Source organism: Podarcis erhardii (assembly GCF_964252035.2).
Source record: "Podarcis erhardii genome assembly, chromosome: 1".
Classification (NCBI taxonomy): Eukaryota; Metazoa; Chordata; class Lepidosauria; order Squamata; family Lacertidae; genus Podarcis; species Podarcis erhardii.
In genome coordinates, this window is record NC_138497.1 from 63534677 (window position 1) to 63561903 (window position 27227).

At 40.9% G+C, this 27227-nt stretch overlaps 1 long non-coding RNA gene across 1 annotated transcript in view; it reads right to left on the reverse strand.

Moving 5' to 3' along the window:
* Nucleotides 1–3251: 3251 nt before the first annotated feature.
* LOC309327486 overlaps nt 3252–27227 on the reverse strand; it is a 39118-nt gene continuing 15142 nt past the window's right edge. The window contains exons 2-3 of the long non-coding RNA XR_014150551.1: nt 15781–15848; nt 3252–4024 (exon numbers count right to left, since the gene is read on the reverse strand). This is a non-coding gene — a long non-coding RNA (uncharacterized lncRNA). The remainder of the gene's footprint in view (nt 4025–15780; nt 15849–27227) is intronic.

The window sequence follows — 27227 nt, forward strand, 5'->3', positions numbered from 1 at the left end:
AAAGAATTGAACTCCTCTACCTGGTTGTATATCAAAGAGAATTGTAGGTTTTATCACTTGACAAACTACACCTGCCAAAACGTTATACAACTATAAGAAACCTGTCCCCCTTTGCATTTCATCACCCTAGTTAATAGTGCAGCAAAGGGTTTTCTACAATATGTATTATTATTATTACTATTATTATTAAACTGATGGCAAACATACTATTCATTCTTGCATCCTCATAGAAAGAATGACTCTGAATGTAAGAAGCACATCTTGTGCTTAAAAAATCAACATCAAAAACAGGCCACCCCAAAAATGAACAACATAGTAAACAACTGGGCAAACAAAATAGGGAGGGGAAAATATGATCCTTGGGGGTCCATTCCAACTCTATGATTCTAGGAAAGAAAAAGAACCTGAATGAGCATATAGAGCTGTCTGCTAGTGAGTCAAGTCATTGCTCCATCTAGTCCAGCTTTGTATACTCTGACTGGCAGCAGCTCTCTCAGAGGTCTCTGGAAGAGGTCTTTCTTTAGCCTTTGACATGCCAGGGAGTGAACCTCAAGTCTTATGTGTGAAGGGTATGTGCCCTACCACAGGGCAATGAGCCACACACAAGTTGATTATGCATGAATAGACCTCACTTTAGAAAGAGACTCACATTTTGTCTGCTAAAGAGTTACAGTGGTACCTCTGGTTACGAACTTAACTCGTTCCAGAGGCCCATTCTTAACCTGAAACTGTTCTTAACCTGAGGTACCACTTTAGCTATCGGGGCCTCCCACTGCTGCCGCGCCGCCGGTGTGCGATTTCTGTTCTCATCCTGAGGTAAAGTTTTTAACCCGAGGTACTACTTCTGGGTTAGTGGAGTCTGCAACCCGAACTGTTTGTAACCTGAGGTGTTTGTAACCCGAGGTACCACTGTATTTAGGAGAACAAGGCATCTCAGGGAGCACATCTCCTGAGCTAAAGAGGAAATATCATGAGAGGGAAGGAACACATCAGCCTCTGTGCAGTCTTCTAATTAGGCAATGTTTGCTGTTTCTTTTACTTCTGGGAATGCTCTTTGGCATCAGGCCCCTGAGTTTGTGATCCAAGTGGAAGAGAGAGAAAGTTACTGCTTGCTGTTGAAGTAACTGTTTTTCCAAGCTCTGGTCAATGAGCCCTTCTGAACTCCATTTATAAGCTTGCTGAATGTTCCTGTTTTCCTCAAAAAGGATGTGTTGGCATATCATGGTGAGCACGTAACTGGGTTCAAGACTTTAGCATATGCTGTGAAATTTGAATGGTTGTCAAGCATTCAAAGAATCACATTTTGCATGAAGACCAACTGAGCAAGGATTAGGTTTCCTGGCTCATAAAACGAGTTACACTTTATGCAAGGTTGTTCCCTGAACTTGCAATATGGATGAGAAGAAAGAGGACGAGTGTATATTTGGATCTGGGAATTATTTACAGGAGACAGGCAACATAATCATAGAGTCATAGAATTGTGGAATTGGAAGGATCTCCAAGGGTCATCCAGTCGAGCCCGCTGTAATGCAGGAAGTTCAAATAAAGAATCTCTGATAGCTAACTATCCAGCCTCTGTTTAAAAACTTCCAATGAAGGAGAGCCCACCACCTTCCAAGGTCTTTTGTTACACTGTCAAACAGCTCTTACCATCAGTAAGTTCTTCCTGATGTTCAGTTGGAATCTTCTTTCTTGTAACTTGAATCCTTTAGTTTGGGCTCTACCCTCTGGAGCAAGAGAAATCAAGCCTGCTCCATCATCCATGTGTCCGCTCTTTCAATACTTGAAGATAACTATCATGCCTCCTCTTATCCAAGCTCAACATACCCAACTCCCTCAACCGTTCCTCATAAGGTTTGGCTTCTAGACCCTCCTTGATCATATTGTTCACCCTCTTTTGCACACATCAATATCCTTCTTGAACTGTGATGCCCAGAACTGGACACGGTACTCAAGGTGTTGTCTGACCAAGGCAGAATAGAGTGGTACTATTACTTCCCTTGACCTGGATACCTAATGCAGCCTAGAACTGCATTAGCATTTTTTTGCTGCTGCATCACACTGTTGACTTATGTTAAGCTTGTGGTCTACTAAGACCCCTAGATCCTTTTCACCTGCCCTGCTGTCAGTCCAGGTGTCCCCCATCCTATATTTGTGCATCTGATCTTTCCTAAGTGTAGAACCTTACATTTGTCCCTATTGAAATTAATTTTGTTAATTTGCACCTAGTTCTATACTCTGTTGACATCATCCTAAATCCTGATTTTATCTTCTGAGGTATTTGCTATCCTTCCTAGTTTGGTGTCACCTGCAAATTTGATGAGCATGCCCTCAATTCCTTCATCCAAGTCGTTTATAAAGATATTGAACAAAACCAGACCCAGGAAAGAACCCTACAGGACCCCGCTTGGCACTTTTCTCCAGGATGATGAGGAACCATTAGTGAATACTCTTTGGGTTCAGTCAGTCAAATAGGGTTATTTAAAACGTCTTTGCACATTTCATAACCTCATCTGTGAACAAATTATAAGTATGCTTTGACTTTGAGGCAGAGGTCTACAATAGATACTCATGAGTAAGAGTGGAACTGCTCACATACACAAGAGTAGGTATGGGACTACTGGTATGAGTTTGGTCTGCAACTCCCATGTGACCAACCATTTGCAACTGAAAATATAGACCAATCAACGGCAAGCCAATCTTAAATAATGTTAGTCAAATTCAATTAAACTCAAACTTCTTGCAGCTGTATCCTTTTACTAAATTCCAAGCTACTTGGATTAGTCAGGCTTAGCAGTGTCCAAAAAGTCAAGGTGCAACACCTTGTAAATATTAAGCAAAATTATTTCTTTTTGAGTATCACTGCAGGGTATGTGGCTTGAATTACAAATTGATACTTTTGCTGTGTTACGGGTTGATGGTGTACATAACTAATTTCTGTAGGGTCAGGAATATATGAATATTTGTTACTTTCAACTCACATCTTTCAATTTTATATGCATTCAGATATTAAATTATAGCTGCAGATAGAGTATATAATTGACTAATAGTCATTTGATGTGAAGTTGTACTTTGGGCAAAGACATTGCCCTTTGGTTAATTGTATGAGACAGTGGGGGGGCTGACATATGAACATAATAATCTAAGAGCCTGATAGTTCAGACCAATGGCTTGCAACATTCCTTTAGAAATCATACTGGAACAAGAGTAGAGTAGATTTATTTGTTTTACGTTCAAAGTGAAGCAAGGATTCTCAGCTAGTAAAGCCTTGTTGATTTTCCAGAGTTGTTACATACACTGTTTTCTTATCTTCTGCAGGCTATGTGCTCTGCAGACATTTTAAGTACTGTAATTAATATTTAGAATTTACACCCTGAGTCAGAACCTCCAGTCAGCATTTTCACATAATTTCTATTGACCTTAGTAGGAGTTTGGTACTTTGGAAGATAAGAAGATGGGTGATCTTTTCCGAGTACTTAAAGGACTGATTTGCAGCCAATGGGCAATCCAGCCTTTGGAAATACTTACGCTGGCTGATACACAGTGAATTATATTATATTAGTAGGAAAACCACAAACTCAGAAAAATGCTCCAAAAATGCAGTTAGTTAATCCATGGCACTTATGACAGAGGATGGGGAGTGAGGCTCTGGGAAGCATGTGGCCCTCCAGATGTTGTTGGACTCAAACTCCTCTCATCGCTAAGAATTAGCCATGCTGGTAGGAAGTGATGTGAACTCGAGTCCGGCAACCTCTGGAGGACCACAAGTTGCTCATGCCCAGTTTAATTTAGACCTGAACGTTGCTGATGCCTTTCTCAGAGGTAGATAGTATCACAATTGCACAAGTTTTCCAAAATGCCTCTTGGAATTCTAAATGAGCCTCGAGAGAGAGACTGTGCATGTAGCTGACACCGTTTTCCTGGAAAAGTGTGTGCCTGAGTGTTCCAGATGTCAGTCTTGTTATCCGGAGGATTAAGATGAAAATTCTCTCTCTTGATACAACATACCACAACATTTGCAGGTCTGAAATGAGAACAAGTAGAATCCCCGTTAAATAATGTAGCATCAAGAACTAGGTCCGCAGTCCTAAAACTAGGAGTAAGTTGCACTGAACACAATGGGATTTATTTCTGAGTAAACGGGCACAGCATTGATCATGTTCTCCATTATAAGACTCCTGAAACACACACACACACACACACACACACACACACACACACATATATATATATATATATATACGAAAATCTACGAAAGCAAATATATATATATATATATATATATATATATATATATATATACACATATATATATACCTATATGGCTTTTAAAAATTTGTTGTTTACCCCACCTTTCAACCACAATATCTCTGAGGTAGCATGCAAATCAAATAATTTCTAACATGCAAAATTTCAAATTAAACCACAATTTAAAGATCTACTGGGCAAAGATGGGTATGAGGACAGCAGTCATTAACTATGCCTGAATGCCTGGCAAAAGACTAAAGAGCTTTTACAGGGCACCTGATGAATCAGTCTGGGGAAGGAGTTTATAACCTGCAGGCAGCCCACCTCAGTTCTAAAGTGGAATCACAAAGACCAAGTCCTTCCCTAAAGATCTTAACAAATGGACACGTTTATAAGAGTGGGCAATCTTCCAGGAAGCCTGGCCCCCAGATCATTTATTCCTTTATAGGTCTAAACCAGGACTTCAAACTGTTTCTGGAAACGAGCTGGCAATCACTGCAAACCTTTAAACACTGGTGAAATATACTCCCATCTACCCATCCCATTTTACGGATTAACTATTTTAATCTGATCAGTTGAAACTTCCAGTCAGTCTTCAAAGGCTGCCCTAGATCTCACACACTAGAGTAGTCTATTCTAGATGCTATGGGAACAAGGTTAAAAAATGAGGTGTGCCTACAAATATAAAGCATGAAAGCAATGAACAGGTGTTGAAGAACTTTATATAATGTGCATTATGCACATCTTGGCTATGAGTCCTAGAAGACATGCTCCCTGCCTTGCAGACCTTTTTCTTCCTGGCCTTGGAGGGCAGGACCCTGACTGACTGAGGTTGGGGAACAGAATCTTGGTCTGAGTATTGTTTAGGGGGTTGGGGTTGTTGCTGCTATCGCTGTTATTTTTTCATATCTTTATTTTGCATCTTATTATTTAGATAGAAATTGTTCAATTTGGTTGTGCAAATGTTTTGTTTCTTGTCAGTGATACTTTCGTTATGCCTGTAGTTATGTCATTTTTTGTATGCTGTAAGCAGCCTTGAGCATGGTTTTAACTTTAGAAAGGTGGCACACAAATAAAATGATTGATTGATACACATTGAAAATGATTCGTGATAAACCTGGGTCATCCCTTGGGGTCCCTTCCAACTCTAGAATTCTATGATTCTATGACTGCTCTGCTCTGCAAAATAGAATACTATGTATTCAGTGGACTACAATGCGGGCGGGAAGCAGTCAGATCTCCCATTTTTAGCAAAGCTACATGGCTTGATAGAAGCTACTACCACGTGGTGATCTTGCTGAAAGTCATCATTATGGCATCATCAGTTTTGTCCATTTGTCCATCCTTCCCTAGCTTGAAATGCTAACTTAGATTCTGAGCACGCTCAGATCAAACAAGATGCCCAAGGCAAGCTCCTTTAGCCCACGTCCAGAAATGATCAAACCCATTTCTTGCTGATATTCTTGCTGATTCATGCAAATTCATGCCACCATTCAGCAGTGGTGAGAGAGAGAGAGAGAGAGAGAGAGAGACCCTCTCAGGACTGCATCTACTGGGAGGTCACCATGGTCTTTGTGTGTTCCCAGTGCGCTCTGGCTGCCACATTCAGGTGCTTGGCTTGCAAGTTAAATTAATGCATATGCAGAGGGAAGGCAAATTAAATTATTGCATATGCGGTGGGGGCAGCACACATCACCCCACAACGGAAGCAGATTTGTTTTCTTAGCACAATTAACACTCTACATGGGAAGGAAATCTAGTATTCATTGCTGGTTTGAATTAAGAGCTCTAGAGCTGATAGGAGGGTTACCTGCCTGCTCTGTTTTATGTTTTCTTAATGGAAAATGGGCTATCTAACAACTCAGTTCTTCTTTCCTGGGTTTTGGTCATAAAGAAAGTTAGCATTCGAAACGTAGCTTGGCTGATCAAACAAGAACGAGTGGGAAAGCTCCTTGGCAGGATCTCTATAGGAACTTGGCTTCCATACAGTGAAAATACACTGCAGATGTATAAATTATGAAAGCTGGGACAGTGCTGGTCAAAATCTTCCATGCTGGAGTCATGTGGGAAAGAGAGTCTAGACATCCTAGATTAACTTATTTCTTTTACACTTATGCAATCTAGATGCTGCGTAACGAAACAAAACCAGGAAAGTGCACAGATGTAACGCTATGTCACCAAATGTCCCTATGTGAGCACTATAGTCAGTCTGCAGGTGGGGGGGGGGAGGCTTGTAGAAAATGTCCTGATGTCCATATGTTTATTATCATTATAATTAACCAGTTGATACTGGGATGCATGGAGAAGAAACCCCTTTATTTTTTTAGGACTCACCACACATGCTTTTAGATGTCCTTAATGCTTTTAAATGTTGTTCAGTTGTTTTCACATGTGGCTTTGTTTTAGTTTTGCTACTTTGGTGTTAACCACCCAATGTGCCTATGGGAAGAAGGGTGGGGTAGAAATATAATAAAATAAAATAATGATCCTTTGTGTGTCTACTCAGACGTAAGCCTCACTGAGTTAATCTATTATTTTTCTGCATTTCTGTATAGTGCAGTTTCATTTAAGTAATAAATCTGTGTAACCCCTAATGAAAGAATGTATGGAGATCCCTGTTGGACCAGATGAAAAGTCCACCTAGTCCGATGTCCTGTTTCCTCACAGCAGCCAACAGGGCAACCAACAAACTGGGCCTGAAGGCAATAGCCCTCCTCCTTCTTCCCGGCAACCAGTACTGTGAGGCTGACTCCCACACTGCAACCTGCATTCCATTAAGGTCATCAATCAATAGATCATCCATCTTCATTGCTCTTAGACAGTCCAGAAATGCTTTACCAACTTGCCAGTGAACCTTTTGTCTTCCAAACCAGACATCCAGCCAGACATTTTGCAACCAAGGCACACATGAAAATGTTGTTGTGAAAGGGAAACAACATCAGTCTTTGTGTAATTCTGCAGAAGAGTGTTATATTTCAACAGCCTTGGCCTCATCCAATTCTGAATGTCAGCAGTTGGTTTTCTGTTTGGTTTCTGTTTTCTTAAATGAAGATCCTTGGTGGCAGATCAACACAGAGCCATAGGGATATGCCTTATAGTGAGTTGGGCCATTTGGCCATCTACCTCAGTATTGTCTACACTTACTGACAGAGGTTTCAGGCATGGAATCTGAGGGAATGTCAAGGAAAGTAGGAGTGGATATATTGATTAAATATTATCCCTCCTCACTCATGCTAGTGAGCAAGCAGCAGAGCACATTCCCTTGCAGATTTCTGGAAGCAAGTTGATGGATTCATTAGAATCATTTAAGCTAAGCAATCCAGTTTTAGGCCTGCCAACCCATTGTCAGTGGCCTACCTGACCTTGACTTAACTTGCCTCTTCTTCCTCTTTCCCATCATTGCAACCAGGTCACAGTGCCACAAAAGAGGTAAGCTTTGTCCCACATGTCAGATTTCTGAAAAAGAGATAGAAGTATATTTTATTTAAAATCTATTTTAAATAGATTTTCTCTGATAGCCCTGACAACTTTGCAGGGACCAGAGCAGCCTCGCAATCAGTGATGCCAGCCTGCTTACCCCTCCCTGCATCTCCCCTCCATGTCTTAGCTCTATTTTCATTCCATATAAAGAAGGCCAAGTCATGGGTTTCTGTGACTGATATTTTTTTGGAATTGATTTGAAGTACGGAGCAATGGATCCAAACTACAAGAAAAAAGATTCCACCTAAACATTAGGAAGAACTTCCTGACAGTAAGAGCTGTTCGACCGTGGAATTTGCTGCCAAGGAGTGTGGTGGAGTCTCCTTCTTTGGAGGTCTTTAAGCAGAGGCTTGACAACCATATGTCAGGAGTGCTCTGATGGTGTTTCCTGCTTGGCAGGGGGTTGGACTCGATGGCCCTTGTGGTCTCTTCCAACTCTATGATTCTATGATTCTATGATTCTACTTGGTTTGTAGCAAAGCAACCTGCACCACATACAGTGGTACCTTGGGTTACATACGCTTCAGGTTACATACACTTCAGGTTACAGACTCCACTAACCCAGAAATAGTACCTTGGGCTAAGAACTTTGCTTCAGGATGAGAACAGAAATCGTGCTCCGGCGGCGCAGCAGCAGCAGCGGGAGGCCCCATTAGCTAAAGTGGGGCTTCAGGTTAAGAAGAGTTTCAGGTTAAATACAGACCTACGGAATGAATTAAGTACTTAACCCGAGGTACCACTGTATTCAACTATAATATTTTTAGATATATCCAGGTAAAGAAATCAGAAGTGCATGAATTTATTCCCTGAATGGAAGGAGCATGGATTCAGTTCATATAGCTGTATTAGGGAAGAGAGAAGAGGGGGAACACTGTCTTATTAAACAAGTTTCTGCAGCACAACGCCTAGCTTGTTGGCTGGAGATCAGCTTCGTTTTGTTTATATTCGCACATCCTGAAACTGCTCAAACCCAGACCCTCTGGCTGCTAGGTACGGCTTTCACCTGGCACAGAATTTTTAAAATACCAGAGTCTGAACAAGGACAGGATCCAGCGGTCCAGCATTAAAAACGTCTCTTGTCAGCTGGTGCACAAGACAGTTGCAGCTTGAAACGCACATGTGTGCATACCACACACATACCATTTGAAGTAATGTGCCCTAAATGCAAAAGAAACTGAATCTGCAACAAAATGCTGAAGCATGGAGTTGTCCTGTCCAATGTGCCAGTATGCAAGCCATACCCACATCCATATTATTCTGTTCCATTCCTATTACCCTCACTCTGGTTTTCCTTCTTTTCCTCAGCATTCCGTGTGTGTGTGTGTGTGTGTGCATACACATATATACACATACATAGCATACATACCATTGACTCCAACTATGCAGTTCCTTCATACACATGCAGCACAGAACGGTGGTGTCTTTATGGTATGTGGTTTATATACACACATAAAGAACCTGAGACTACAATGGAGGGATTCACGACATTAACCCCCACCCAGGGGTCTTGTTTTTCCCATAGCCTCTGCCTTGGATTGAAACAGAAATCAAGCATTGTTCTCGCTCCCTCTCTATAGCTTGCTGCTTTGCTCCTAGCTCACATCAATCTAACTCTCTGCTCTCAAGTCTGGCTTTCCCTTTCGAACTGCTCATGACTTGGGCACCACATGTTTGCCACCTCACACAAATCCACTTCCTTTGTTCCCCTTTTCATGATAATATTTATTAAGTTTTCATTTTTCAACCAAACATTTATAACATATCTTTTCATCACCTATAATTTGAGACTTTCAAGCCTCAAACTTCCCTCTATCCCCCCAAAACCGACTTTCTATCTTGCTCATAATTTCCTTGCATTTCCAATTCCCCCTATCTACCTACTTTCATTCCTTAAAATTCCTTCTCATTGTAGATAAGTTTCTATTTCTAATCTGCAAAAACCTTTAAATCAGTCCTGTTAGTGTTATCAGAGATTTACAATGTTCTTTTTTTTAAATAAATGTTTATTAGCATTTTCAAAAACCACACAAAAACAAAAATTTGACAAAAAATAACAGAAATAAAAAAATTCAAAACTTAAAAAACAATTTAAAAAGAACACATAAAATTTCAATTACTTATTTTCATTTAACTTGTTTCTCAGACCTCCTCACACCTTCCCTTCCTGTATTCCAATTTAGATTATTAATTCAACAAATCCTTATATCCAAACTTAAACCTCAATACTTGTACATCATTGCTCATTTTTAAACATTTTTCCTAAAGTCGACCAAAATTTCCCTTCCACGGCTTTCCCAAATTCCATACAGATAGCAAAACAAAATAAAAACAAAGCAAGTTATAGTTATGTACCCTTTGGATTCCCAGACTCCACCCACCCTTTTCCCGGTTTCAGTCCCCAACAGATGTTCATCAGTCTAATGTACTGTTTAGCCTGGAGATCTCACGTCCGAGGCTCTTAAATCTCTTTCAGTTCCTCTCTGCCAGCCTTTTTGATAGTCCTTAATGTTAGACCCCAAATCTCGGAGAGGCTCCAGCCCAACAGGATCCATATTTTTTCCAGACAGTCCTCCATGCTTAAAGATAAAGCCTATGGGGTACTCCAAATCTTGTTTCATGCTCCTTTCAAGTCCAAATGTCCCCATGGCTCCAGCTTCCACCTTGATCAAATTTATAATCCTTCGGTTTTCAGATCCCCACATAAGAGGATCTCTCAATTTTGCACTCTCCAATTCAGGCCAGACCTTCCACCTCAAATTTTTATTCTCCTTTGTTACCTTCATGTCAGGCCACAAGTTGCAGCACTCCTTTAACATCTGCGAAGTTACAGCTCCTCCTTCCTTTTCTTCAGGGGCAACATATGTCTCCTTCTCCATATTCTCATGGGTCTCAAATTTCTCTATCTGTCCAATTGTATGAGCTTCCTGCTTCAAGTCCTTATCAACTTCAACAATATTGTTTGCTGTTAAGACCAGAGTTGTGATGCTTGTAGCCAAAACATTGATTTCACCTTGTAACTTTCCCAAGAGAACAAATGTTCTTTCCAGTTCAGTCAGAATTTTCCCTCCTCCAGCCATTCTTGTAATGTCCCTAAACCCCCTCTAGGGGTATTTTAGTTCCTTAATGTCTTTCAGCTCAAATCCAATAAGCAAGTTAGTTTGTATCAGCCCTTCCTTATTTTCAACAAATTGTAACAAATATAACCAGCAGAAACAACAGAAACAAAGTTCTCTTTTTCCTTCTGACAGCCAATTTGACAGCTGTCAAACTTCAAAACTTCCTCAACAGGCTCTCCCGCGGGACGCTCCCGGATCCGGGGGGGTGAAACTTCCCCAACGTTAATCTTTTATCCTCCAGTAAAATTTCTTTTAGTGTCAAACCATGAAGGTTAAAGTCTTTTAGAAAAAGAAAGAAAGGTTTCTCTCGACCTTAGATAGCAGGTTCTTTGCTTTAGATTGTTTACAAAGAGGGGGGGCGGATTTCCTTTTTAACCCTTCCCCGCTCGTCCTAATTCAAGAAAATTTTCCTTTAAATTCCAAATTCCATATTACTCACGGGTTGTTACTTTAAAATCCAATTGTTGCAAGGAAAAAGTCAGCGCTCTCCGACAATGGCTTGCGGCTTCACTCCGCAGAAGGAGCAGTTTACTCACAGCACCGCGCCGCACCCCGTCCCCGTTCCGGAGCCTTTAAAAAGGCTCCTTCACAGCTTGGGGGGACGTAAATGGTGCCCGCCGAGTCACCACGTTCACAGGCATCTGCGCCTGTGATTTTTAAGGGTCCCCGCGTCGCCGCCACGGACAAGACCCGATCCTGCGGAGCCGATTCCCTCCGGAGCTCGGAGGGAATCCACCATTAGCCGATGGCGCTAACCCGGAAGCTTGAGACTTACAATGTTCTTTCAATTATAAAATAAATTTACTCCAGTCTTTTTCAAACAGTTGAACTCGCTGGTCATGGATTTTCCCGGACAGTTTTGCAAGTTCTATGTATTCAATCATCTTAGTTTGCCACTCTTCTACTGTAGGAATTTCTTGCTGCTTCCATTTCTGGGCTAAAATAATCCTTGTCGCTGTTGTGGCATAAATAAATATATTATAATCCTTCTTAGAGATTTCATCACCTAATATGCCCAGCAAAAAAGCTTCTGGTTTCTTTTGAAAAGTATTCTTAAATATTTTCTTCATTTCATTATATATCATATCCCAATAATTTTTGACCTTAGGACAAGTCCACCACATAGGTAGAAATTCCCTTATTTTTCTTTACATTTCCAACATAGATGTCAGGCTGGAGCCAGTAAGCAAACAGCAGCAGCTGCCAGACTGACGGCAGCCCAGGGGATGAAGGGAGGTTTGTTATGGGAAGATCAAAGGAAAGGACAAGAGGGAGTTCACAGTCCAGAGAAACACAGGACTTAGCAGACGATAGCTTGTCCGAGCCAGTTTGCAAACCTCTCAGCATGCAGAAGAGGAGGGGTACAAGAAAAGGGGAAATTGACATCACAGAAGCCATGGAAGAGATTCGTTTTCACGCATTGTTTCCAAAGGAAGAGGAACAATGCTGAGGATTTAGTTGAGTCATCATCAGGGTAGCCATAAGTCACGGGGGCAGAGAGCTCCAGACAAGTGGCATGCTTTTTCTGGAATAAAACCAACTTTTAATTGACTACATGTACGCGTCTTGCTGCCTCTACATTAGATTGTCACTTATCCTATACATTTGTGCTAATTTTGTTCCCCTTAATGGCTCTTCACCCAGGCTATCACCTCACCAGGAAGTTCGCCTGGCTATTCCAAGAATTAAAAGTGGCCTAGGAATTCAGCCTTATTCCTTTGCCCAAAAAACCTCATAACAATATCAAGCACTGCTGCGATGCTTTGCAGATCCATCTCAATGAGATTCATACAGAAGCAGGCACCCTTAAAATGATCCTATGCACTGAAAACTACAGTCAGTATTTAATTAAATCTGTTTTCAGTTTCCATGTGAAACTAGATGGCAAATAAGCAGAGAAAACTTGTTTTGTTGAATTCTTAGATGTCTCACTCCAGAAATATGTATTAAAATGGTGTGCTTTGATGGATTGTATATTGCTCTGATGGCATTTGGAAACCGGACTGTGGGTCTGTTGGCTTTTGCAAACCACAAACTTCAAAATATGCTTTTCCTTATTTATCTTACATGGATTCTTGGATTATTATAACAGCATCCTGTTAGAGTGGTGCCAGTGTGAACCCTTTGTATTAGAAACACAATTCATGACACTTTTATACACAGCCAGCTTAATCATGAGGCAGACTAAAAGTCTGAGGGTGCAATTTAGGGCAATGATTTGGGACATTTCTCTACAAAGCTTAGAGTGCTATGGACATTTGAGTGCTGTCTTTGAGCTAGCTGACAAAGGGAAGATGCTAGGAAAAGATAGGAGGGGGAACAGGAGAAATTGAATTTAGTTCACATTTAAAGGAGAACCTATCTAGTGCACACTTTAGAGCTACTCTTTGAATTCACACTTTTCTGAATTTCACAATTGGGTGGACAACTGTTTGCATGCCCTCCAACATTCTTCTGATGAAAATCAGGATGCATGTACTTTGGTGCTGCGCTGCCCTGCGAGTTAGCTGGCTTGTCTTTTGGTGCTGTGCTCTTGTGAATGCAAATGTGTGTGGTGGGGTGGGGAGCCAACAATTACCATAATGCTGATTATATTTGCTGGACTGATTTCCATTCTAGAAATGGGATGAATAACCAGCCACTGCCAATTTCTCTTTCCATTTCTGTTGCTGTCAAAATTCTCCAACATCCCTAGAGAGCATGTCCAGCTGACCAGGTCCATTTGCCTTGCACTGTGTAGTGCCAGGGCTGCTGTGGCACAATCCTCTACTTGTATCCCAACAACCATAGCAAGTGTAGGAATGAGATCTCCAATAAAATTAAATTTACTGTCTTGGCACCATTTCACTGTGCCTTGGGACATTAAACAAGCCCTGAATTGGCAAACTAGACTTGTGATGATTTCCCACTTCATAGCAATTAGGTGTTTTGAGAAGTACAATGTCTTAGAGCTGTTAAGCCTTGTTAAACACAAAGTTGCGTCGGTGAGCCAAAAAAGGGCATCTGTGCATATGCTTAGCCCCATTGACATCAATGGAAACAAACCAAATTAAGTGCAAAATAACTTATGGATCGCTCACTGGCAAGAGGCCATTGCAGGTGACCTTCTTTCACTGTGTTCCTATCAGCACATAATCTGAAAATAACAAGCATATTTATTCTGCAGGAGGTGAGCTGATTCAAATTGATGTCAAATTACTGACTCAGACAACACTAATGGGTACATTTGTGAGCTGGATAGGGAAGGTTATAGGAGCTATAGAAAAGATGGCATCAGTCCTGTCTCCCACCAGAACCCCCGTGCACAGGACCCAAAGGCACGTGTAGAAGGCACACGAAGCCGCCATATTGCTGAAGCTAAGCAACCTCTGCCTGATCAGTGCTTGTACAGGTGGCTGCCTAGGATCAACAGGTGCATTGCTTTTGGTTCCACAATGGAAGAATAGTGGGATATGAATGGAAGGAAATAAATGAAACCATTTCCCAAGCATTCCCCAAAACTTTTCTGCCTTCATGAACACCAGCAAAACTTTTCAAGGTGCCTCATATGGTACCATGTTCTGAATTAAGGCCTCGACGTGACATCCTTTAGCCATGTTGATTCTTTCTGTTGTGTTTATCTGTGATTTAGACAGAAAATTATGAAGGCGGTTCAGCTAAAGGGCTGCAGCTTCCCCCCTCCCTTTTATCTTTCCGCAGGGCCTGCAAGACAGAGCTGTTCCACCAGGCCTTTGGCCAGGGCACAGCCTGACTCCCTCCTTCGGCAATCTTCGCGGAGCTCTGGCCCAATGGTTGCCATTGGTTTGATTTGAATTAATTTTATAATGAATTATTTTAGAGTGTTGTGTTGTGTTGTGTTGTACTGTTGTACTGTTTTATTGTTGTTAGTCGCCCTGAGCCCGGCTTCGGCTGGGGAGGGCGGGATATAAATATTATTATTATTATTATTATTATTATTATTATTATTATTATTATTCATCCTGTACAGAGGATCTAATGGCCCACTTGAGAAGGTGGGACCACTCAGCAGCCTGAGAACAACCCTATGCTGCCTAGGCAGGTATTGTAACACACAATTCAGTGGCTCACCACAAAGGGCAGCCAGCTGCATGCAAACTGGAAGGTTCTCAGTTTGAGTCCTGGCACAATTGCTCCTTTCTGAAGATCATCTCTGACATTCTGGAAACTGCAGAAGGGAAACTATTCAGTTACTTTGTGGGGATGGAGACAACTGCTACCATTGTGTGTCTTTTCAAAATTTAGCACTGAAGCATTTCATTAAGATTCCTCAACCAAATAAGCCACATAAAAGACACAGTTCACTTTATATTTGACACCAGGGAGATAATTTGCTTGAACGCCCATTCTCATGGCCAGTTGAAGCTTTTAAAAGGTTTTCACTAAACAATGTATGTCTGATGCAATGCAGACATGAAAAGTTATTTCACAATGAGTATTTGGCAGTAAATGTTTATTTAAAGCTATGTATAGCTGTTTTGTATGCCAGATCTTCCGAAGGCAATTGGGAAAGTGAAGTCATTGTATAAGCAAGTTGACAAGAATCCATTCCTATAAGTTCTACAGCTGTATCAAGATTAAAAAATAATCAGATGAGACCAGTACATTAGTTTTTGCTTTAATTAAATACATATTTCACTAAACCATGACATGCATAATTCACAAAACTATGAATAAACTCAGTGGAGGGATGTCAAGATTGCTAAGTTGCCAGTCTCAAAGAAACAGGGACAAAATTGAAGGTCTCACCTTCTCCGGTAACTTTTTTCTTTGCTTTATAGCAACAACAGCATGTTTTTCTTATCAGCTCTGAAATGTACCAAGGCACACAGAAGTCCTTTTGCTTTTTGTAATGAAAACCTGTTTTTACAAACCCTGTGGATTTTTCAGCCGTCGTAAAAAATTAATGCTATCTTACGTTTGTGGAAACTTGGCATCGTTCCTTGGGATGTTTCTGGCTAAGGTATAAGCTTGCTTCATTGGCTCCTGAAAGAATGATTTGTTATTTATTACTAAGAAAGGCAACAAACTCTATTAATATTGTAGAACTGACAGGAAAATATTTTTCTGCCTGCCATAGTGGTCTCCCCCTCCCTTTCTTGTTCCTTGTTTTCTCTCCATAATCAGATGTGAGCATGCATTTTAGAACAACAAAACAAAACAAAAAAATCAGTCAGGGGCTACTTGAGTCACTCCTTTGGGTTTCACCAGAGACAGGCTTAATTAACAATATTTGCATAAAAGTTTAGCTTCTCTGAGTTCTAATTTTGTGAAGAAATACTAGCTAGGCTGGCTTAATTGTCACTGTGAGCTTGTAAAGCTATGCACTGGCAAGACCTCATTTGGGGCATGACCCTCAGTTCTAGAAACCATAATTAAATACAGGTGCTAATAAATTAAAAATGAACATGAAAACAGGTTTAAAAATGGGATAACAGGCCTAGGGGGCAGATAATAGGAAGGGAAAAGGCTGAGAGTGTTTTGCTCAGAAAGTAAAATAAAATATGGGGAAGGTTTTGTAAACTCTTCAGCTATAATAGGGTGCCTTGATAAAGAAAAAGAAGTATAAGCAATGTTTTTTTAAAAAAATAATATTTATTCAAAGTTTCAAAAATGCATACATACAATAAAGAACAAAAAAGCACAACAGAAAAACAAAAAGAAAAAACTCAAGAAAAAAAAGAAGATAAAAAAAAAAGAAAAATACACCTCCATATTTCATCTTTTCATTTACTTGTTTCTTAGACCTCCTCACACCTCCCTTTTTGTGTTCTGACTTGATTCATTGTTTCAGCAAATTCTTCCCATATTTCTCAATTATTATTTAAATAATTTGTCTTAACAATCTATCTTATTAATTAATTCAACATATCCTTTCCATCATTTACCATGTTCTGTAATTCAATTTACCTTAATTTAATTAACATTATCTTACCTTAAAAACCAAAAATAGTTGTCAACTTGTTTCGCAGTCCCACCAGAGCTAAGAGCTTCCTTAACTCCAGACACTTCCAGACACACTCCAAGTTCAATCATCCAATACTGTGGCTTTTGGTCATGCAGGACTTTGGATCTCTCCATTTGTATCACTCGAGGTGTAATCGCAGCCTCTTCCATCTTCATCTGCCCTTGGACTTGCCCTGTCAAGCCAGTTTCCTGAGTTGGTTGCTGTAGGGTTTCTTTATCTTTGTTTCCTGTTAGTTCATATTCACTGGCTACAGCAGTCATAAAGTCCAACTTTTCATTCATCAAGTTCATTTTCTCATGCAACTGCTTCAGCATAGCACTTGTTTTGCCAAGGGCAGACACCAGGACTTCCTCCCAACGCATTTCTGTTCAAGGTCAAGCAACTGTTCCCAGGGTCTGATTCTCACAGCTGTAAAATCTCCCTGTAACCTGCAACAACAAACTGACAAGCTCCCTCTAGGGGACACAATTTCTATTTACGTCCATCTTTAAAATGTATCCAACAAAGGGAAATTTACTTTCGATTTTCAAATACTTTGTTTCTTTAAAATACAGAAATGCAGAAAGCAGCATTGAAGTTAATTTGTTTCTCTGTTTTTTTTACTATCTGTCAAAGTGTTCCGCTTTCAGTCAATGGACATCTCCAACAAATTTGTGTCCTGACACCCTGTCCCCAGGTTTGGGACGATGGAAACTTATATTCCTTTACTCTCTCTCTGCAGGCTTAGACGGTCAATATTTTCCCCCCTTTTCTCCTGCTGCCAAGGGGGTTTTATTGGTTGTAAATGCACGAAATTTCAATCTTTAAATCAATTTTCCAGGCTATTTAGCTTGCAAAATCTTTGCTTCAGTCTGTTTACAAAAAGCGGAAGGCGGACTTCCTGTTTAGACCTTCCCGTTTCGTTGCCTAATTCACGAATTTCATAAATTTCTTGATCAAATCTTCCGTTTTTACTCACGGGTACTTGTTCAGAGTCCAATTGTCATCAGGAAAAAGTCAGCGCTCTCTGGCGATGGCTGTGCGGCTTCCCTCCGTGAAAGTAGCAATCGGTTCACAGCACCGCGCTGCTCACCCCACTCCGCTCCGGAGCCCCAAAGAGGGGTTTCCCTGCGAGTAGGGGAGGCGCTCTTGGTGCTCTGCCGAACCCCACGTTCCCAGGCTTCCTCGCCTGGGATTTCTAGCGGGTCCCCGCCTTCGCCGCGGTGGGAAGACCCAGTTTTCACGGAGACCGTTCCTCCGGTTGGAGGAACTCCGCCATTCGCCGATGGCGCTGACCCGGAAGTCAAGGATAAGCAATGTATTGGCTTATTTTATTTATCATACTAGCTTCCTATCCCATCCTTCCTAGGAGTTCTGAGCAGACTTCATGCAACTACTCCTCACGCCCAATTATTCATTTTACCATCATACTGACATAGGCTGCATACATAACATTCTCTTAAAACACATTTCCCTCCCACCCCTAGTTTATCCCCCTCCCAAACTATGATTCTCAGTACCCTTAACAAACTACAGTTCTCAAGATTGTAAACACAGCCTCAGTATGTTTTATTCAGAAAGAGTAAGAGGAGGGGCAGGGTCACCAAACAGAAGTCCTACATTAAGAGCCTGCAGTTACTCTACGTCTGCATAATGTTTATAAAGCAGAGTGTGTTACCGTCTTTTTATTATTTAGGGATCCCAGCACTTGAACCAGAAACTAAGGGTTTGAACTAGGTGAGATGCTATTAGTGAGTGCATGACTGGTCTATTCATAGTAAACAGAGTGGGGGGGGCAATCTAGATTGACAGGTCAGGATCCAGGAATGTTCCTCCTTAACAATAATTCTGTGATGGTTCCCATTTTACAGATGGGATAATGAGCCTGAAATGTATGAGGCAACATAATAATCCTGTTTACACTATCCTAAACTGGAACTGGAACCCAGGTCACACATAGGAAAAAGGGGATCGCTTAATGGTAGATTACATGTTTTGCATGCATAAGGTCTGAGATTCAATCCTGGGTATTTCCATGTAGGGAAATTTATTTTCTTTCTGCCTGAAACCCTGGAGAGTCAATGCCAGGCAGTGTCAACAGAACTGAGCAAAATAGGCCCATGGTCTAATTCAGTAATAGGGAGCTTCATTCCAGGTCTGCCCTATTTTCTAACTGTGGGGCTAGTTGATGTACCATTTAAAACTGACAGAAACTCCAATGCCTTATTTAAGTGTGGGTAGAAACCACCTAGAGAGAGTAATTTGCATGCAGTAAAGTTTACAACGCCCTCTTCCGACAATCTCTTTTTGAAGCTTCCATTGTAATAGCAGTAACGTGGTTTAAAGTAAATGGGAATTTTGCCAAGGCTAACATTTCAAGATTGGGGCATGAGATATCCACATTCATAGCCAATATAACAGTGACCACGTCTATAAAATACTTTCCATAGAGGCCGGTGTAAAGACTTCCTTTTTTCCAAATTTATAGGCAGGGTGTTAGGAAAAACCAAAATTTCCATATATAAACTGTAGAAAGTTTGTAAAATTTACCAAAGCAGAACACACACATGCACATGGCCTGGTAAGCAGCAAAAATGATTATTTTCCTAGTGAGCGCCCATCTCCATGCATAGCTATGGTCTATCCCTGCCGCCCTCCAATGGCTTAACGAAGGATTGCCTCCGAATCCATCATCAGTTCCAAATGAATGAATCACAGTATATTTCTTCCAGCAGTTTTGTCTGATCACTAAGGCCTGGTTTGAATGGTTCTTTGGGAGCTGGGTGTACAGCTCTTTTTTTTTTTCTTTTTTTTTGTCACCAAAGCTGCTTAAGGGTCTTCTCCACACCACTCTCCATGCCTGATATTCTCCATGTATTACAGCTCTTTCCTTTCCATGGATTCGAGATAGCATTGTGGAGAGTGCTGATCACTTGCTACATGGGCATAAGTTATTCAGTGTTTGAATTCAGTGTTAATCTTATCATTCATTTATTTAATTTCTTGCCTGCCCATCACCATAAGGTCCCAGTGATATTAATATGCTATGAGTTTAGGTGAATCACAATGAATTAATAATACATTTGAGATGGCTTCTGTGCAGACATGTGCATAATTATTTTGTTGGAAGCTTTTTTTACCTCAGTGGAGGATTCTGTACGGAAGACAACTATATTAACTGGTGGGCTACACAGATTGTGAGGTGCTGGTTGCTATCGTCAGTATGTCCAAACCATCTAAATAGTAAATATAGTACTTTCCAAAACATTGACTGTATGTTGCTATGGAATAAATAAAGCCAGCTGTGCCTATCTGTCCTACTTTGCCTTTAGATATACTAGTCACCCAGAAAGGAAGCAAAAATCGATGTGATTCATTAAAATCACCCACAATACATAATTTGCAATGATCCAAGATTTAAAGGCTCAAGTCCTATTCAGGTGTTCACTGCCACACAAACATTCTAAGTTCCTACTGACTTTAGTGTGGGAGTTTTAAACAGATGCCTAGCTCTCATAATGAAATCAGCAGGACATAAAAATGTTGACATTTGGGCTGAATTCAGCCCATAGATTCCTGAAATACAGGACCATATTAAAGCATGGTCAGAGACAATGCTAGAAGCAGCTTTTAAGTTCATTATATGGGTCTCTCCAGTCTTATAGAGAATACAGCACAAACCTCTACCAAAATGGATTAATGTTAGAGGGTGATAACTCTCCACATAATTGATTATGATGCAAAAATGGGCATCTCAAGCAAAAACAGATCTCCATTTGATGGTATCCTTAATATAGCTTTAGGAGCCAAACTTTTAAACATTTCCAATTTCTGCTGAAGTATACAATTTTCATTTTCTCAAAAAAGATTACGGTCTTTGTTGTTTCATCCACTCATGAATTATTATTGGATGCGAGATCACATAAACAGTCACGGTATTCTCCCTCCATCATTAGTAACCACGAAAACTAAAAACCATAAATCAACTGAGTCAGCGCAATCAGGCCCAATGTTTCACAGAGCAGATTTGGTGCACAACCTCCATGCATATTTTGACAGATGCTGTAAATAATACCAAACACAATAAAGCCAGGAATCTCCTCTCCCCCCCCCTTTGATGGCATCAGATAAACTGGCCTGCTGTTGCTTGTGAGAAATATAAAATAAGCACTTGAAAAGCAGGTAGGCTCCACTCAAGCACAACACATGTGCCCCATATGTTCAATTTTACAGCACTGTATTTTGCACAAAGTGGGATTCTTTTTCCTTTCCTCAGACCATTTGGAAAAACATGGCATCATTTTTAAAAAGCAAACTCAGCATATTACCAATAAAACAGCTAAACTTTGTGATGCAGTTCCACCCCTCTTTCCTGAGTAAAGGCTGGACTGCAAAAGAAAACGTGCTGGAGGGTAGAAATGCTGAGAAGCAATTAGTGTGGATGATCTGTTCCTTCAGTCTCATAGGATTCACAGGAGTAAGGGCCACAAGATGGACTCCTAACATTGGGATTATAAAAAAAATGTCTAGATTGCAGATAGAAAAGAGTTTTCTCTCTGAAAACTCAGGGTCATTCAATAAAGATGAGAGATTTGGGACAGACAAAATGAAGTCTGTCACACAATGAGTGGCAGACCCACTACCTGCATGTTAGTTGACAGCCACAACCTAGATGGTTTTAAAAGAGGTTTAGACAAATCAGAGGAAATTGTACATTTCCCACTGCTGAAATGGAAAGAGGAGCTTCCCAGCCCTCTGTACACTGGCCTGGAAACTCTTTGGTTTGTCTGAAATGCCTCCAGCCTATGAGGACAATCTATAGTTACTCAGTTACTAGAGGAATGTACGCCACAGTTACTAAGCGCGCTTTGAATGTTTTCTTACATTATTTGTCCCAGGGTTGAGTCCTGACCGGAAAACAAATGCAGAAGCTGAGCTCTAGTAAACGCAAGCAAAGGTCCTAATCCCCACTACTGCTATTTCAAACAGATAATTGCTTTTTGTACACTTCATTATTGTCTCAAGGGATGCTGCTAATAACTTTGCTGTGCTCAGTGTGCTGTCTCGTGCACCAGAAGACTACATTCCTTCATCCTGAGCTTAATGCTTCACATTTGCTTAGAAGTTATTAAGGCAATGACTGTGCATCACAAGCAGCCTGGCCATTGTCTTAGCCGCAGATGTTTTGGAAAGAGAGAACGCATTGTGCTTTTAAAGCATAAGGAGATAGCGAGGCTCGGAGCCAAAGCAATATGTGTTGGTTGCATATTTAACGATGATGTCACTGCGGAGAGTGTCTCTCTTCTTTAATCTCATTTGAGTTTCAAAGTAGCCCAAGAAAATGTCTTCAGTCAAAGAGTTTCCTCTTCAAAGCTGCTATCCACTTCCCTGAAGATGTATCATAACTAGAACTGTGCATAAATGGCCTTTTGAAATTTTCCATTCTATTTGTGGGCAAACAAATTGTCATTCAAATGGTGTGCATGCGCCACATCATGTGATCAATTATGCAGGGTGGGGCTTACCTGCCCCCCCCCTCCCAATATTTTATTCAAGTTGGCACCCCTGCCCCTAAAGCTGCTGCAGGATGTATTTCAAGGGCACGCAAAAGGCATTAGAAAGAGAGGAGACAGAGGAAGTTTTTGCACTAGTGGAACTGCTTAACTGGATACATCCCACAGCTTCTTCCCTTCCTCCCAAGCAGAAAAAGTGCCTTAGCAGCATGGCCACCATTTCCCATTCTCCACAATGTTTCTGATCATTAAGGCATTGTGAGTGGGGGATTGCGGTCTACACACACACAGTGGATGAAATCCTGCAAAATGGTCGTCTTTTTCGAGAGGAATGAGAAAAAGAAAAATGTTGATTTAAAAAAAAAATTTTTTTTGAAAAAGTCTAAGAAATTTCGGCTCACTTCTGTAACACCAGTCATTTGCTCTAATTATTCTATAACTTACATCCCATCCTTCTCTACAAGTTCTCGAGGTTGGTTGCAACAAATAAATACCTTAAATGGATATCCTTTACAGTTCTGTTCCAAGTGTTGTTTATGGAGCAAATTTGTTTTCTGTGGCTCCAATGAAAGTTTATTGATTCTCACTTCCATAAAGCGTACTGAAGTGGTGTGAAACAGGTTCAATGGGGGGAAAGCAGGATGTGAAACATTAGGAAGGATTTCCTGACTGCCTAAGCCTTAGCTGTGTTGGAGCATCTTTAAATGTCCCTTGAATTTATTCTTGGTCTAACGTTTTAATAATATGTGTCGTATTCATTGGGTGACTGAGAGAGATCTGATATCAGGGGGTTGCCAATGTGATGCCCTTCAGACCCAGCCAACATGACCAATGGTCAGGCATGATGAGAGTTGTAGTCCAACAACACCTTGACTGGCCCCATCTTAAATGTGGTTTGTATGGCTCAATAAAGATTTTTGCATTAATCAATTTCAAATAAATAAATATAAACAAAGAAACGCTACTGGAAATGCACACGTGTGTATCATCTGTGCAAGCTGCAACAACCATTTCAAAAACCGCACGCCATAAAACACTCACAATCACAGATAACCTAAAATGACAATTAGATGGCAACAGAGGCTCAAAGTACAGTGACCATAAAATCTTAGAAAATCCAGTTCTGTTGTCCTGCTATACAACTATAATGGAAAAGTACATGAGCATCTGCAAGTATCAAGGATTTCACCAATACAAAATTGATACAGATGACCAGTTCAAACCAAAAACAACACATCATTGGACAAGCCCAATCTTGATGCCTCAAGGAGGCATTTTCAGCATTACACTTTCAAAATCTATAAGTACTGGAGAGTGCTTTCCTCTACAAATGTTGTAGAGTCCAATATACCTGAAACATTATTTTTTTGCTGCTCAATCTCAATTTCAAATCTGCAGAAACATTCACTGTAGATTCTGAATCAATTTTCATATATTGCAATTCATTTATTATTTCTTTTTCTTTATTATATTTTTAACATATATATATATTATCTTTGTTAAATTTGAAGATAAAAACATAATTATAATGATTCTGGACTTCAGGGAAACAGTCCACTGAGAACTGAGATGTGCTTGCCTGCATAGGGTAAAAAGTAAAGGTAAAGGACCCTTGAATGGTTAAGTCCCTTGGATGGGGTTGTGGTGCTCATCTCGCTTTCAGGCCAAGGGAGCCAGTGTTTGTCCACAGTCAGCTTTCTGGGTCATTTGGCCAGCATGGCTAAACCGCTTCTGGCACAATGGAACACCGTGACAGAAACCAGAGCGCACGGAAATGCCATTTACCTTCCCACCACAGTGGTACCTATTTATCTACTTGCACTGGTGTGCTTTCGAACTGCTAGGTAGGCAGGAGCTGGGACAGAGCAACAGTAGCCCACCCCATCACACGGATTTAAACTGCTGACCTTATCTGCATAACACTCTAAGTGTGTTGCCAAACTTCCCCCCTCATTCTTTCCCTTGTAATTTGTGCTGAATAGAGTTTATTTGCTACAAAACATATAGCCTACAGGATGAGTGTATCCCTCTGGTCCCAAGATAGCAGCAATCAGATGAACATTTCTATTTAAAGTCAGTATTCTTTCCAGGGCCTCTGACAAAGCCTCAGAATAAGCCTTTTCATTTTTTTATTGCGGGCTCAAATAGTGGACAACAAATTAACGGATCAGTTAGGTATGGTGCTAGATCTCTCCAGCTCCAGTTCTGCAGCATCCAGATGTGCCTTGGGATCCAATAAAGCTTTCATGAGAACATCACAGATTCATTGCATGGACAGCAAGCCGGGATGTTACAGACAAGTCAGCTTTTAGAAAAGCACAGGGCATGGTCAGCTTCAAAGTCCCATTGATTTCACTGGATCGAAGCACATGTTTAAACTTCAAATCAGTAGGATTTAAAGATGCTTAGCTTTGGCTGGATTGTATTCATAATTTATGACCAATATCAGAAGTTATTAAGGTTTTAAAAAACTGATTCTCTGCTGCACAGCCCACACTTGGTTTTTATTTATTTGAACAATATTGCAATTATTTGCCAAAGTTGCTATACCACAAAAATTGTTACTAGTTTGCCTAGAAATACATTCCATCCATCATTTCTGAGAAAACCAACAGGAAGCAAGCAAGAAAAGCTGCCCCCCCCCCCAGTTTATGAACACTTCCATTCCTGTTGCTGGGAACCGTAGATGATTGGCAAATGGCTATTCTTAAGAATTTGCAGATCCTTCTTGAGAGATGCAAAAGTTGTGACACTGTATCCAGTTAATGAATTCAGTTCTGTTGAACTTGGCAAACTTAAGTATGTGTAACCGGGTGTAAAACTGCATGCTGGTATCTCTTATTAAAAGAGTCAAAAATAAAGCAACAAATGCTCATATCCACCTAACCTTTGAGCAGGTTTGCTGTCTGTTTTCTGGTCAAGCCTTGACTGTGCCAATGCAGCACATTTTATGCTGAGTAGTTCTTTGGTATACTGGTGGTACTTGAGGAATCACGATCACAGAATGAACTGAAGAGGAAACAAATAACACAGAGGGAGGAAGAAGAGGAAGAAGAAGAGTTTGGATTTGATATCCCGCTTTATCACTACCCTAAGGAGTCTCAAAGCGGCTAACAATTTCCTTTCCCTTCCTCCCCCACAACAAACACTCTGTGAGGTGAGTGAGGCTGAGAGACTTCAAAGAAGTGTGACTGGCCCAAGGTCACCCAGCAGCTGCATGTGGAGGAGCAGGGACGTGAACCCGGTTCACCAGATTACGAGTACACTGCTCTTAACCACTAGACCACACTGGCTGGACCACCCAATATGATGAATTATTACATGCTAAAACAAAAGGCCAATCACTTCCTGGCAAATAGAAGGGGAAGAAATGGAGGCAGTGAGAGATTTTACTTTCTTGGGCTCTATGATCACTGCAGATGATGGCAGCAGTCACAAAATTAAAAGACACCTGCTTCTTGGGAGGAAAGCAAAGACAAACCTAGACAGCATCTTAAAAAGTAGAGACATCACCTTGCCAACAAAGGTCCGTATAGTTAAAGCTATGGTTTTCCCAGTAGTGATGTATGGAAGTGAGAGCTGGACCATCAAGAAGGCTGATCGCTGAAGAATTGATGCTTTTGAATTATGGTGCTAGAGGAGACTCTTGAGAGTCCCATGGACTGCAAGAAGATCAAACCTATCCATTCTTAAGGAAATCAGCCCTGAGTGCTCACTGGAAGGACAGATCGTGAAGCTGAGGCTCTAGTACTTTGGCCACCTCATGAGAAGAGAAGACTCCCTGGAAAAGACCGTGATGTTGGGAAAGATGGAGGGCACAAGGAGAAGGGGACGACACAGGATGAGATAGTTGGACAGTGTTCTCGAAGCTACCAGCATGAGTTTGACCAAACTGCGGGAGGCAGTGGAAGACAGGAGTGCCTGGTGTGCTCTAGTCCATGGGGTCACGAAGAGTCGGACATGACTAAATGACTAAACAACAACAAAACAAAAGGCCTTCTCAGGAGTATACTATTTCAGATATCTGAGGTACAGTATATGGATTCTGGCATTAGGTCCTTAATACCTCCCACACCTCATAGGAAACATACATGTGGAGATTTGTCTTTTGGCCCCATCCACAATGTACATTTTAAGCACTATGATACCACTTTAAATAGCCATGGCATCCCCCCCCCCAAAGAATCTTGGGAAGTGTCACTTGTTAAGCACACTGAGTTTTGTCAGGAGACCCTTATTCCCATTGCAGGGCTACAATTCCCACAATCCCATGGGAAGAGGGACCACCTGTTAAACCACCCTGAGAATTATAGCTCAGAGATGGGAATAGGGGTTTCCTAACAACTCTCAGGACCCTTTACAAATACACTTCCCAGGATTCTGTGGGGAGAACTGTAACTATTTAAAGAGGTATCATATATATTTCACATATGGGGCCTTTTTGCTGTTAAAGATCTCTCTTCCCACATTTTTGCTAACCCAAAAGTGATATAATGATCTATCCCCAGGATAGGGAACCTCCAACCTGAGAGCGTCGTTAGACCCTGCCCCAGGCCTCCCGATTAGGCCCATGAGCCCATTTTGGCTAAGCACGACCCACCTATCCCACACCTGATATAAATGATGTCAGGTGTGAGGCAGGTAAAATATGCAGCTGAAAGGAGACATGATCCAGCAGGTGTGTCTCTGATACAAACCTAGTCAAAATTCACATGACTAAAAAGTTGGTGTGTCTGTAAAATGGGAATCATATTGATCAACCTTGTAGAATTGTTGTGAAGGCAAGCATATTTATTTATTTACTTGTTATGTGTGTGTGTCACCTATTAGAACTCAGCTATACAGCGGCAAATAAAACATTTCAAATGGGTTGTAAAGTGCAATATACAAATGTGACACTAGATG